The sequence below is a fragment of the Ornithodoros turicata genome, chromosome 3, assembly GCF_037126465.1.
Source record: "Ornithodoros turicata isolate Travis chromosome 3, ASM3712646v1, whole genome shotgun sequence".
NCBI classification, from domain to species: domain Eukaryota; kingdom Metazoa; phylum Arthropoda; class Arachnida; order Ixodida; family Argasidae; genus Ornithodoros; species Ornithodoros turicata.
The window spans coordinates 31,372,255-31,381,875 of record NC_088203.1 but is presented as its reverse complement, the minus strand read 5'-3'; positions in this window follow the sequence as shown (position 1 = coordinate 31,381,875).

The window sequence follows — 9,621 nt, the reverse complement described above, 5'->3', positions numbered from 1 at the left end:
GAAACAATATTTCCAATGGAGGTGGTCATTTCAATTCTCTTGGCCATTGGCGAAGAGGTTCAACACAGCGGAAAGCAGAAGAGGAACCACTGAAGAAAGAACACCCTGCCCTCGCTGCTGAGACAGATAGCGCTTCAAACATTGCGGATTCTTGTGAATCTTTTTGTAGGCGAGCCAACGTAAGCAGCATTTGTGCTTCTTCAAACGCGCAAACGTGTCTCGAGCTAGGGCCACCTTTCCGTTCAATACAATACACTTCCACGCTGGCTCTCGTGGAGTGAGGACGTGTGGTCGGCCACTCCGCCGTCCCCGCGCTGCGTCAGTTGATCCTTGACTGTCGTCGGGATCGGACGCACAGTCGCCACAGGCGAAAAGGTGAGTGATTTTCCGTGCCCGATGTTTGCGCGTTGTTTTACTGTGCTTGTGTTAAGCCTTTCCTCACATGTTTGCAATAACAGATAGGCTTTATTCCCTGTATGCGCATGTTTAGACTTGTTTAGCAGTGACCTGTAGCGTACCAAGCCTGTTGACGCACGTTTAGCGTTGTGAGCCTAGCATTTTGTGGTTGTCGTCTTATGTTAGCTGTTGAATTTCGTAGCGTTGTGCGGTGACGCTGACGTTAGGCCTAACCGGTCGCCCTGAAGCCTTTTCCCCGATGTGTACTTTTTTTCTCCATGCTGTCTAGCAGTAGCAGTTAAACCTTTTCCACGCACTCTGGCATGCCTGGACTTGTTGAGCAGGGTTGCAATTTTACCTGCCGCTAGTATCTTGTTGTTCTCTGTCTTTCTCGCATAGAGCTATGATGGTGGTGCCATCCAGTGTGATGCCTTGCAACTAGGTGGCCACCTGTCGTCGATCTCTGCAAGTACCGGCCGTCAACAAGCAACATGGCGGTCACTGGTCACTCGGGTGTTCCGGAGCGGTTTCTTCAATACGGCATCGTTGATTTTGGAATAAATTGTATCTCTCTACTCTACTTCTATATTTTTTCTTTTTTATAGACACAGGTTGCCGCCAACACACTGCTGGTCTGCATACGTGTTAGATGCTCCCCAATTAGTGTAATGACTCCCTGAAGGGTGCTGATTAATGTGGGGGCCCCAATTAACTCTAATTACTAATTAAATCGTGTTTAGACCAAATCGTGTGTTGGTGGCAGTCTGTGTCCAGTCATTACTACTTACGCCGAGGTCGTCGAGAACGCGATGGACAGATTTGCTTCGCCGGTCAGGACCAATGGTGTCATCTTCTACGTGAGTCGTGCATTTTGTGCTCTTCTAACCGCGTGGAATATCCTGCAGTTCAGTGAGAAGACGTTCTGTAGCAGACGACAGCACCAGTGGTGTCGTCTGCTATGGGAGTCATGCCTTTTGCTGCTCTTCTAACAGTGTGGAATATCCTGCAGCTCAGCCAGAAGATATTCCATAGCAGACGACATGACCAATGGTGTCGTCTGCTATGCTTCTGCTTAACACTCGATATCTCGGCGCCGTGCGAACGCTCAGCATAGGACGCAGCAGAATTCAAGTCCTGTCAGCAGCATTTTACTTTTCCTTCCACAACATGTCTGTAGAATATTCTGCGGGGACGTCCCTCGTGCGAGTACACGGTTACAGTGCTTAAAAGCACCATGGATTAATTCAGATGGCACCCGGATTAAATTGAATATACTCGGATTATTTCAGATGGCATCTGGACTAATTGGATGACACTTGGACTAAAATGGACGGGAAAACCTGTAGACGGAAAACCCTTATTTCTGCAGGAAATTCCGTTATGTCACCTGTCGACCATTCATAAGAAGGATATGGGGTGCTCCGAAAAAATACAATAGGAAGTTCTCCACTGGATCTCGATCTGCGTCGTGCATGCTATTAGGGATGCTTTCCCATCAGTGCGCAGACTTGTAGAAATGTTGATGTCAGCAAATTTTCGTTTCTTCCTTGTTGCAAGTTTTTCTCATTGCTTTTTCTTTGCTGTCACAGCATATGGTAATTATTAGTTTGTTCCTGGAGGGTTAAGTAACCTGGGGGCATGTCTGTATTTAGAGATTATACTCATGTCTTGTATATATGAAGGGTAAATAGGATAACTTTCATCAGTGTCATTCAGCTGAACTGTGTTCATAACCTTTTAATATACTTCTTATTCACCACGTTTCCAAATGCCAATTAATATTTGAACCAAGATTGGGATATAACACTTGATTAACTCTGTTTTGTTATAAGGAAACTGATTCATTATCACATCACCAACTAACATTTGTAAAGAAGGACTTGAGGGCTGACTTCAAGTATAACCAACCCTTGATCTGGGTTCAAAGTTAACCATGCAGCATTGGTGTGCATAGTACTCCAAAATGGCTAAATGATTTAGTGCATAAGTTCTCTGTTAATTGAGATGTACTTTTGTAAAGTACTTTTGACAGCCCTGCAAACTGAAACTGGCTTCAGGGTACACGACAAATGCATCGTAACATTTAATTGAAATATAATATAAAAGCAAAGGCAACATTTTGTCACAACTCAAACTATATCTTTCTTTTTTATTGTCCAGAGTTTTAGGAAACAGAGCAGGACCTCTTGCCGTCTGATGTTTTGACGTACTTGATAAAGTTGTAAAACCTGCAACAAAATAAACAAGAGAAGTATAAGCAGTTTTGTCTTTCCCTTTTGAATTTAACAAGCAAGCTTTTGTATTCTCTGTTGATGAAAATATTACAGGAACAATAATGCTGCAGATAGATCCAACAATGACGTGTCATCTTGACGAAGATAAGAACTTTTCTTCACGCCTGCTAAGCGAGACAAAAGAAATGTACAATGAAGGTTGTAGAAAAACAGCAAATCTCCGTCGACTAAAATTTTATATATGTGGATGCTACCACATCGTGTAGTTTCCATCCAAAAGTAGGACTAGGCAAGGTTGTTTTTGTTAAGTTGTCGGCATGTTGATGTGCTATACCAGCTATAGCATATCAATATAGATGAGGGGCGAACACAGTAGACAGCGTGATGGCTGCAAACTATCAATTGAAGATTAATTCAACAGAACTGGAAACCGAAAGCATAAGTAGAAAAAGGCAGTGCCCATGCAATGTAGGACCACATTAATCTCTGAGAAGGTAGGATTGGGAGAGCAATAAAGAGAAATGACCGTTGTGTCCGAGACAGGGGAAATCTGCAAATTTAGGACCAATATGATGCAGCCTTGCATGGCTCACTGCAGCTGTGACACGCTTTGAACAATTCCAGTAATGGATCTTCAAAGGCAATTAACTTCCGCTGTTTCACTGGGCATTCAAGTGCAGAGGATGCATCTCTAGAAAATTAATTAGCGTTCCTTAGTCATAACTATACCTCAACAAGAAGTATTCCTCTACCCTTCAAAGAAGCTAGTATATATAGTTCTCATCGGTTTCTTCTCCTACTGTAGACGTCATACTAATGTCTGTCTGCAACACGTAACAGGTCTAGTGCTTCCATCTGTGGACTTTGCATACCTGCTTTCAGCTATTTCTGTCATGTCAACTTGAGTGCCTGGATCACACACACACGAAGCAGTCTGGCACCACTTCAACACTGGAAGGCCCCTGAAATCAAATTTGTTGATGTTGACAATGCTCAGTACGGGACAAGTAGGATAACATAAGTTAAATGGAATTGCTATATTATAATTTATACATGTGTGACACCTGTACATACCTAAGAGGTTGTGTGGAACTCGTCACCTCGGTGAAGCAAAATACTCGTTACTGAACGGCAGTTTGCTTCGGACGTCTTCGCAATTCGCCTTCTACGTCATCTTCGTAGTCATCGGCAGCAAAATGAGCCCAGCACACACGACACGACTGCTGTATCTAATAGCAGAGTGCTTCGAACCACATTCGTTTTCGCGCACTCTCCTGTGGAATCTTGTTGTTGGAAACGCCCGTCGTCGAAGATGAACGAAGACGATCTTTGCATCCCCGAACACCAAAACTACGCCAGGCATATGTAGGTCTCTCGAATACATGACACAGCAGCCACAGACATGTCATTCACTTCCATTTTCTGCTTCGCGCGACCAGCATGACCACCCACGACGTAGACAATAAACCACAATAAACGTGATAATACAGACGGCCTTGCAGATGGCGCCGCGGATCGTAGCTCGCGGCGAAGTGGCTGAATGCTTTATTGACGCTTTATTAATGTAGAAACTATGGAAGTGAGCGTCATTTTTAAAATGTCGTTTAGCTGTAAGATCCTGTGGGTCAACTTTGTTCTCTACAAAATTAGCTCTCACGTGGTAAGGATTGACCAATCCCTGGGAGCCCTGGACCGGAAACCGCCGAAACCCAAGTTGCTCTTTTTCGCCGTTCGTTGGCAGCACCGTCCGTGTTCCGGCAATCTTCAAAATATTTATACGTAAAAAATATGCCGAATTGAGAAGTAATGCTTTCTGTGTGTTATCAAACAGTGATGTTGTGCACGATAGTGGGCAAAAATATGGGGGTTATTTTTCACTTTACAGTCCCTTTAAGTGAGACCGAACTTGAGATCGGCAACTGGCGAGCGGAAACTACGTCATACGCTCAACCGTCCAATATACCATGAAGGATTGATGTACTCCGTACAACTCGGATGTCGGAGGGGGCTGCTTCTATGACACTGGAGATAGTTTACTTCTCGTGGTCGTCGTCTTCTGCCTCTTGTCCAGTCGCGTCAAACTATATATATAGGAGGTATATGGCCAAATATTTACTGTATCGCGAATCTGTGCACTGTGTTCGCGTAGCACCATTTGATCTGCGAAAGGCATATAAGCCAGGGAAAGGTAACGGAATCTTTTTCGTTTCCGTTACCACCTCTGTTACTGGCCTTTATTTGTTTCTGTTCGGTTACCACCATTGTTGCTTTCGTTTCCGTTACGTTTCCGTTTCGGTTTTCACTACCGCCCCACCTCCAGCTTTTTGTTTTCCTTCTTTCTTCTTTCTTAAAAAGACCATTGAGACTCTGACAGAACTTAATCCCTCTACGTTCTGAAGTTTATTTTGAGCACTCTAGGGATGCGACAACGATTATTCAAAATACACATATAGGTACGTGGTTTCTGTGAACAGCTAGTATGAACATGGTTTCCAGGAATCTCACTCACGCTTGCAACTTCCAGGTCACCGTTAGCGTATAAGAACTATGCTTCTTCTATTTACTGTATATCACTTACTTATATGCTCCAGTTTGATAGTCCATTTTAGTAGTTCTTCAGTTAATTTTAGTTTGCTTCATTGAGGTTTATTTCGTAAATTTATTTACATGATATGGTGAAGAATTGCAATAAATCGGGTCCTGCTGTACACGAATTATTACCGTAAATTATTGTCGTTTCCGTTTCTGCTTCATGTATTCTAACTGTGGGATATCCGTTTCCGTTTCTGTTACAGTTATCTGCTATATTTCCGGTACAATACCGTTTCCGTTTCTGTTACCGTTTCTGTTACCTTTCCCTGATATAAGCATATGGCTTTTCAAAATGGTGACAGATTCTGTCGTCTGCGTCTTATTCACTGCGCAAGTTGATACAACTGCGTGAAGGTTTGCACACAAGTATTTCAGTAACTTCACCAGATTGTATAGTACTTCTGTTCAACAAAATGGAGACCAAGCTTCGTGTGCTCCGTTGTTTTGCATGCCAGAGACTACTACACGTCCTTTGTATCTCTTCGCTTTCTCTCAGCGGTTGAACGGTGGTGAAACGGCACCCAAATTGGGCAGACGGAAGGTTACAACTGGTACGTGAGGTTCAAAAACGAATGGATGTCATTTGGTCAAATATTTCCAATTTGACAACAAACGCAGCGAAACGCAATGTACCAGTTATACTAGCTGTTGCTAGTTTCGTTGTCAATAATTTATTTTAAACACATGTTGGTATTATGCACATGATGCTACATATTTAAAGCGTGAAAGTTGAGTGTACGAAATCTTTGCTGGCCTGGCTTCTCAGATGTGCAGCATGCACTTCTCAATGCATTATGCAAGGCATCACCTAAAACGCCAAGAGGCAAAGCAGGCATAATGCTGCACTGCACAAATAATGTTTGCTTTTTGTTCTTTCGTACGTCGTAGTGAACATATTACGAACCCACTTGTTTCATACAGGTAAAATTGCTCCACCACCAGCAGAGTAATTATCACAGATGTGCTTATTGTTTTCTTATTTCTTTGTAGGTGCATTTGTGAACTATCTAACCTCAAGAAAGCATGTCAAAGACCCGGGGGAACTCAAGAAGTGCACAAGTCTAATGCGCACATACATTAGCCAAAAAATCAGTGATCTGCCGCGACGAAAAAAAACATAAGTAAAAATATATATTGTGCCAAACAACATTGTCTTTGAAGCTTCTTCCACACTTTTTTAAACATATTTTTACACTGGGATATTTCGGTGTGTGTGACGACTGTGCTATTCTTCTCATCAGACTAACAATCATTTCTTAGTGGGCAATTCATAAGGGCTGCTTAGGTTTAAAACCACCATTACTGTTGCCATGTCGGACCACCCGGGCTGGTGGCGCGCAATGCCACCAGGGGCTGGTGGCACATCAGACCACCAGGCTTCCATAGCACACCAGACCACCAGTCCTGGTGCGCCACCAGGATATTTTTTCGATAGGGTAGCTACATGCGAGCGGCAGAACAAGAATCTATAGGCGTCTGTATCCAAAGCAGAGCAGCCATTCTCAGGTTAAAAACGCATTTGAACATCGTAGCTACCTGTCTCAAAATCTGAGAACGCTACACGAGAACGTGCTCAGGCGCGATCTCGTCTTTGCTGTCAAATTTCATTTATGCAACCGCCTCAGACGCTGAGTACGAGCTTGAGATCGATCTCAAACTATGCAAACGACCCCAGGAGTCAAAGTTCTACATCCAAATGAAACGCTTGTGATCAAACAACTATTCATTGTATGTTGTTCACTATTCCATTGTAGCAGTGATCGTTATTGCTGTGCTCCGTGCACATAATAACTGGCCTACACAATGATATGCCCTGCGCTCATTTTTCTCTATGCAATCAAGCGTGCTTCCATACATCTTGACGACGTAATTCCAAGAGATCAACGAATGAAGCGGAATTTCATGAGAGACACCGTGGTATTGAAAAGTGCAAGGGACGAGCACGACAGTCCGTGTGGTGCCCCATGCAGCAAACGCAAACACTGAACCCCTTGTGATGTGCTGTATTGGTCAAGAGACGGGTCTGCTGGCAAAATGCCACCGTGGTGGTTTGGGCCGTCGGGCCGGGCCCGCATGAGTAATTCAAAGCAAGCCCGGGTCTGGGCCTAATAATGCGGCTCGTGCAGTGCTCTAGGCTCGAGTAGTTCCTCCATGACTCAATGCAATGGCTCCTATATCTGTAATGCCTGTCAAGTCAGCGGGCTCCCCGTTCTCCGCGTATGTCCGCGTTAGTACGGGGCCTCCTTCTGGTGGCGCCAAATCCCTAGGATACGCATACGCACCGAGCAGACATGCACAAGATACTCAAAAATGTATTTAAGATAAGATAATGAATACTAACGTTAGAATGTAATTAAGATAGAGTATAAATACGTGAAAATTAAAATAATTAAGATAGAGTACAAAATACCTCAAAACGTATTTGAAATACAATTAAGATACTATTTATCCTTGAACGCAAAATGTCACCGGTCACTGGTCAATGCGGCAAGTCCCCGCTATGTCACATGAATCACCTAAACCCCGAGCACTACGCTAGCCGCCGCTGTGTGATAGCAGTCATCTAAACAAAAGTCCCAAAAAGATGACAAAGAGATACGACATAACTCCACTAAGTATATGTGACCCAGAACAAAGCAAACTTCTAGCAGGTCCCTGCTCTGCTAGGCCAGAATTCGGGGTCACCGCGTCAGGGCACACATAATAGAACCCTCACTGGCCAAGGATTAGTACACACGGTGCAAGATCTCTAAATGGAGACTTCCAAGAAGGGCCAATGTCCGGGTCTAGCGTCGCTATCCGGGTCAAGTCCGAGGGACTCAGGAAATTTCCACTGAACAAGCAAGATAATGGAAAGACGAGACACAGAACGTTTGAGAGGGAGATCCGAAATATGTAATTAGAGTATTGAGTAGAAAATACCATAAAATGTATTTTAAATAGAGTACAAATACACAAAACAAAAAGTATTGAGTAGAGTACCAAAATATCGCAAATTGTATTTAAAATACAGTACTTTAAATACAATACTCCAAATACGTACAAGTCTGGCACCGAGTGATAAAAACGCAGCAGCTGTAGCTGCAGCAGCCGTTCGCAAGCAGAATTTATCCTCGCGTTGCGAGAAGAAGCCCTTCAATTCGAAAAATTTCGAAAACATTCGAAACAATTCGAAAAACGACGGGCCGATAGCAAACCACAGTTCTCGCGACCCTGGGGAACTAGCGCCACCGCTGCATAAAGGGGGCCGCGAGAGAGGAGGAACAGGAAAGGGGCGCTGGAGTACGGAGCGATCGTCTTGCCAGGCATTACAGATATAGGAGGCATTGCTCAGTGCGGCCCACGGACACGAATGACTTCGGCACCCCTGGTGTATGATTTCAGAATGTATAGTTTCGGATTATTAAAAGGTGGCTGTTGGATGACTGCGGTCTAGCGCTGTCGTTTGCCCATGTTCTGAATCCAAACGGGGCCAAGACACTACAGTCTTCATTCGGTTTTCTTTCATAAACTTTATGAAAGAAAATGTCAAAATTATTCGGCACAGCATTGTAATAACTCTGGTCCTGCAATACTCGCATTATTACCGTAAATAATTTTCGTTTCCGTTTCAGGTATCCTGAGTGTACCATATACGTTTCCGCTTGTGTTACCGTTACCTACTATATTTACGGTGTAATACCCGTTTCCGTTTACCTTTCCCTCCCAGACCGCTCTCCGGCTCAGATATGGCCAAGGTCGTGTCGTTTCTGCGCTAGAGGAGCATAAATTATATATTTATTTCAGTATATATAAGTACAGTCGGACCTCGTTTTATGAACCCTCGATATACGAATTCCCTCAATTTACGAACGGCTCCACAGGGAACCAAACTTTTTCTGTGTATTTTGACCTCGTTTTACGAACCCTCAATATCCGAACTATGAACGGATTATTAGGGAACGGACCCAAAGTAGCCAAGCCATTCTGACCTCGATATACGAACGGGCGTTATGAACGTACAGAGGACAGGCCAATTGATCGGAGGATCATGAAAGTTCCTCAGTACATGCTGCCAAGGTCAAACATACAATGTCCCAACGCCACTACGTTCCACAAATATGATCCACCATTTCCTGAAAGAATAATTCGAGCGTTTACAGCCGAACGGTTGTGAGTTTGGACTAGGTCTCCAAGATGGAAACATCTTGCCGTTCCAAGAGAAGGCGTTCAGTCCTGACAGCCGGTGACAAGCGTGATATTTGCCGTTGGAAACAGTCTCATCTGCGCGCGATACGGTACTTTGAGGACCGGGTGGATGAGTCAAGTGTCAGACTTCTGTCATCTAGACAGGATAGACCCTGCAGAAAGTATGGTGCAAAGTACAATTACGCAGTATTTGCAAAAATAAAACTTATTC